The sequence below is a fragment of the Bicyclus anynana genome, chromosome 14 (genome assembly GCF_947172395.1).
Source record: "Bicyclus anynana chromosome 14, ilBicAnyn1.1, whole genome shotgun sequence".
Lineage (NCBI taxonomy): Eukaryota > Metazoa > Arthropoda > Insecta > Lepidoptera > Nymphalidae > Bicyclus > Bicyclus anynana.
Window position 1 is genome coordinate 6,204,769 of NC_069096.1, and position 6,039 is coordinate 6,210,807.

Below are 6,039 nucleotides of genomic sequence, written 5' to 3' on the forward strand. Positions count from 1 at the left end.
TGAGGTTTGGTATCTCCGGGAACTCAGCTTATTCTAACGGTCCAAACCAGCCTTTGCGATGTGTTGGTCCTCGTTGGTCGTTGTCCCGTATGGACCGGGACTATCTAGTCGAGGTTGCCTTAGTCGAGGCTTGGTTCTCCGCACCTCGAGACGGAAATCTAATTGAGGTAGAAGAAGAAGTAGCACGTCTTGGCGTTTCTATGTCGCATGTCTGCGATGGGGCCATGCCGAGAATACACACTGTTCCTTCGAGGCGAGCGGTGTATTGGTGGTCTGATGAGCTTGCACAGCTGCGTAGATCCTGCGTGGCTGTAAGACGACGATACACTCGCTATCGTCGGCGAAGGAGACGAGATCAAGCTGAAGAAGATCGGCTTTATTCGCTTTACAGGGATGCGGTGCAGACGCTGCGTATAGCCATTGGGGAGGCAAAAAATCTTGCCAATGACGAGATGCTGGCCTCTTTGGATGCGGACCCTTTCGGGAAGCCTTACAAGTTGGTACGTAAGAAACTTCGACCCAGAGCCCCTCCTCTTACGAAGAGTCTCCAGCCTCTCGTCGTTGAGTCGGTGGTCGCAGCTCTATTTCCAGATGGAACTGAGCATGAGATTCCCCGCATGGCGCCGTCTTCAGTGGAGGAAGATCAAAGTCTGGATGCCGTACCTCAGGTCACGGAAGGAGAGTTAGGCTCGGCAGTGATACGTATGCGCCGGAAAAACACCGCACCAGGCCCTGATGGCATCCCTGGCCGCGCCTGGGCTCTAGCCCTAGGGCCACTCGAGCCGTGGGTTAGGGCCTTGTTCAGTGCCTGTCTCGAGCAGGGTCAGTTCCCGAGACCGTGGAAGAGAGGGAGACTGATCCTGCTCCGGAAGGACGGACGGCCTGCTCAGGAGCCGTCGGCGTACCGGCCGATCGTATTGCTGGATGAAGTGGGCAAGCTCTTTGAACGTGTTGTTGCTGTTCGCCTCATCCAACACTTGGAGACGGTAGGACCAGACCTCAGCGATAACCAGTTTGGTTTCCGCAGAGGCAAGTCTACCATAGACGCAATAGCGCAGGTAAGGGACCTTGCGGATAGCGCGGTATCCCGGGGCGAGGTGTTGGTGGCGGTGTCACTCGATATCGCCAATGCCTTCAACTCCTTACCCTGGAACTGCATTATGGAGGCGATGAGGTACCATATGTTCCCCCGTTATCTAAAGCGGACTGTGGCGGCTTACCTCTCCGAACGATCGATTAGCTATCCAACTAGTGATCGATGGTCAGAAAGGGCGATGTCTTGCGGTGTCCCACAGGGTTCAGTTCTTGGTCCCCTCCTGTGGAACATTGGTTATGACTGGGTGTTGCGGGGAACCGTTATGACGGGCGTTGACATCGTATGTTATGCCGACGATACCCTTGTGACGGCTCGTGGCAGCACTTTTCTGGAGGCTAGACGTAGAGCTACAGCTGGTGTAGCCAAAATTGTAGCCAAAATACGGAGTCTGGGATTAGAAGTAGCGCTGCATAAATCCGAGGCCCTATGTTTTCACGGGCCCTGGAGAGCGCCTCCTGATCAGCCCGCACTGGTAGTTGGCGGAGTGTCCATCGCTATCGAACGTACTATGAAGTACTTAGGACTCGTACTCGATAGCCGGTGGACGTTCGAGGAGCATTTCCGGCGTCTTGTCCCGAAACTTCAAGGTGCCATTGGTGCATTAAGTCGGCTCCTACCAAATATTGGTGGTCCGGGTTTACGGTGTCGCCGTCTATACACGGGTGTGGTGCGATCAATGGCGCTCTACGGAGCACCTATATGGTCGGATACTCTGACTTCCCGAACTCGGGCTTTACTGCAAAGACCTCAAAGGCTTATGGCAGTCAGAGTGATACGGGGGTATCGAACCATATCAGGCGAGGCTGCCTTTGTGTTGGCGGGGACACCACCCTGGGACTTAAACGCTGCTCTGCTCGCGAGGGAGTACTGGCGGAGAGTTGATGTCCGTCAACGGGGGGAACACCCTGCGGTGATAGTTGATTGTGCGCGGCGGGCGGCCACAGCCAGTTCCCTCATATCTTTATGGCGGGAGCGACTTTGTGCACCGACTGCCGGCCACCGCACAATAGAGGCGATCCGGCCCATCCTCGAACTGTGGACGGACCGTAACCACGGGGCTCCCTCTTTTCACCTCACGCAGATGCTCTCGGGGCACGGCTGCTTTGGGAGATACTTGTGCAGGGTCGCAAGAAGAGAGCCCACTCAGGTGTGTCATGAGTGCGGCTACGTGGAGGACACGGCACAGCACACACTCGAGTCGTGCGTCCAGTGGTCGACTCAGCGCGCCACACTCGTGGAAGAAATTGGGCCTGACCTATCATTGCCCACCGTCGTCCATGCTATGGTGAGTAGTGAGAGCTCTTGGAATGCCGTCGCCTCCTTTTGTGAGGAGGTGATGACGCAGAAGGAGGCGGCGGAACGGCAGCGAGAGGATGACGCAGCTGCAATCCCGATACGCCGCCGTAGGGCAGGTCGAAGGCGACGTGCCCACGATCGCCGCCTACCACCCTAATATACAATTGGCAGGCGCATCTTGTTGCTCTGGCAAGCAACTGACGGAGCAATGGGATCCTTAGATCCCCAGTGGAGGGTCTGCCTCGGCGGACGCCGCTGTCTGAGTTGCGGAAGATTAATTTTTTGTTCCCGGAACTCAGGCATCAGGCGAGGCGATGGAATTTAGCTGGGTTTTAGTGGGTATTCTGGCTGACTCGCAGCCGGTGAGTCCCACATACTCCCTCGGAAATGGTGCCAGCCTATGCCACTATTTCCGAGGGGGATGCGTAAAAGCATTTCCCAGCTTGAAAAAAAAAAAAAAAAAAAGGTTAGGTTAGAAACATGACCCTTTACTATATCAAATCAATCACTAAATCAATATCCTGTATCCGCCTATATTTCTCATACCAAGAAATCTTATGAAGTCATGTAAGTTAAGATGATAGACCAAGTTAGCCCCGTCTACCAGTCGGGGTCATGCCCCCTTGACGAACACTTTTACATTTTATAAACATTAGAGGTCGTTGTAGAGGTTGGTTTCCGTAGCAGTATCCTAACAGGGCCACAATTTTTCTTGAAAGACTATACTAAGACTTATACAAATTCTCCCAGAGAATATCATAATTGACTAGGTCGAAAGCCCGACTCAGATCAAGAAAACAGGCGTAGATAGAGGTGTCGCGTCTAGTATAGTAACTTACAGCGTATTTCAAACCAAGTACCGCCGAGTCTGTCGAGAGACTGGGCCGGAAATCAAACTGAGCATCATTAATAGCCATATTCTTCTATAGCAGTTCGGGCCGTAACAACCGTTCCAATATTTTTCCTAATATAGTGTCTAAGGAGATAGGCCGGTATTTAATTAGGTTTTTTATAACTTATCGGAAACTAGGACTTTTTCATTTAATTTAGTCAAATCTTGATTTTTTAAGGAATCCTAATTATATTAAACTCAACAAAAGTCTGTTATGAAATAATTGTTTTACATGTATTCAAAATTGACCAAAACGCTTAAACGTTCATCTTTTGGTGCCACTACCAACTTAAAGTCGAAAGTGAATCACGACTCTGTACGATCTCGATCGGTGTCCAATTTATTAATTGGATGTGCGGGCAGTCGTACATACATCGCTATATCTGTTCTTTAATTGGCCGATTTAGTCGGCCAACTAAAAGTTGTAAGTGAGCGACAACAAAGAGTGTTACACTAAATAGAAAGAGAGTACAACTACCAAAGAGTAAATTAATATATTGATCTACGCGTACAAAGAGTATGTAAGATGTAATCCTACGGTATATGTATACGGTACGGTATGTGTATGTAAATACGGGACGCGTATGCTTACGCATACGGATACGGACGCATCATTTCGTATTTTTATAACAAAAGAAGATGGAATGATGCGTCCGATAGAATAGTATAACGTAATCGGATTGTTGGGTTTTTTTTTTCAAGTTGAGTAAATGGCTCCACGTGGCACGGAACTTGACGGTGTCGTACCCGTCACGGATACGAAATTCAAAAACGAATACGTTATCTTGTCTGTACGATACGAGCCGTCGCATCAGTACTAATCTATACTTATAATAAATCTGTAGAGAGGTCAATTCTGTACATGAAATATATTTCCAAAATAACTATCAGGGGGATTAGTGATCGATACTGATGCCAAAAATGCAATCAGTAAAATTATTGTCTGTCTGTCTGTCTGTCTGTCTGTCTGTCTGTATGTTCTTTATAGAAACAAAAACTACTGGACGGATTTTAACGAAACTTGGTACAATTATTCAACATACTCCTGGGCAGGTTATAGTATAGTTTTCATTACGCTACAATCAATAGGAGCAGAGCAGTGAAGAGAAATGTTGAGAAAACGGGAGAAGTTACTCAACTTTTTAAGCTTCCGTCGCGTGTACAGCCTTAATGGTTTAAGCTACATAGAAATCATGTATGACGGAAATGTTCTCCTTAAAATTATCTATAAAAACACAACAGCATATATATGTCTACCTTTTATGGTTGACTCACAATAACACGTGTAACTCCCGATAGCTTAGCTGTTCGGAGCTTTCTAATTATATTTGTCTACTCTTATGTTTATAACACTCATCACTCATCCCTAATAAGAAAGTTAACATTATTACCTATTCAATAAAAAAAGAATCATACAAATCGATAAAGAAACACCAAAGTTATACATGAAATACGCTAAACCATTGCGCGTGAATACTAATTCATGCTTTAAGGACTTTAAGGATTATTTTTGTGTAACGGTTGCCGCGCTCGACGCGGCTCGCGGTGGGAGGAATAAATAAAGAAGTGCAGCCTTAATGAGTAGGGTAGGAGTAGGGTAGGGATAGGGCAGGGGTAGGGTAGGGTAGGGGTAGGGTAGGGGTAGTGTAGGGTAGGGCAGGGGTAGGGTAGGGTAGGGGTAGGGTAGAGGTAGGTTAGGGTAGGGTAAGATAGGGGTAGTTGAAAGTTTACAACGACTTTCACGCGGGCGAAGTCGCGGGCGTCCGCTAGTTTTTAATAATAATCAAGAAAAAGAAAAATGGCGTCTTGTGAAATCAAAGTCAAAATTCATTTATTTCAAATAGGCTTAGTTTACAAGCTCTTTCGAAACGTCAGGTTAAATATTAAACTTAAGATAATGGGGATAATAATTATTCGAAAACTTAAAATTAAAGTTACGAGGGTTCCAAACGCGCCTTGGTCCGAGAAGAGCCCACAACAAAGTCAGCCAGGTTTATCCTTTTTTAGTTTATCACCATTTAACTTTATTTAGGTATATAAGTAGCCTGTCATGTAATACATTTCATTTCTAAGCAATTTTGTCATTTACGTAATAATTGACACTATAATACGACTTTTCTAAAAGCTTACGTTTAATAACAACTTTAAACTTATTGAGAGACATGCCAGTGATTTCATGTGGCAGTTTATAATAAAACGCGTAACTTTTGTTTTTTTTTGTAGGTTGCACCCGGCTGCAGCGCTCAGTTTATAAAGACTCACTCTGGTTACTCTGTGCCAACCTCCAAAAATACTAAAAGCGGTGGGTGTGCTTTTACACCAACGCAAAAAAGAATCTTGATTTGCTTAAAATTTATTACAGCGCTCATGTGGTTAGGGTCGCAGACCCCTGTCATGCTGTTATCTTTATGTCTTTTTTTTGGAGTGCCGAGTTCGAATTTTATGAGGGTGCTCAAACATATAGGACGGACCCCCGTTACTTATTAACATCATTAATTTTTTTTTAATGCAGTTTTTGACTTATGCAACTTGATTTAAGATGAATATCGCGGGCTTCAAGTCAGAGGGGCCTTTAAGCAAAAAATGCATTTTTTTACTATAACCCATCATTTATGTGGTTCTTGGAGTACACCTTGTTCATATTAAAAGAAGTTTTGTAACTCGATTTTTATTTGTATTCGAGATATGTGTGGACAAACATACTGACATACAAACATAAAATTTACTAAAAAATAAACATACACTTAAGAACTTA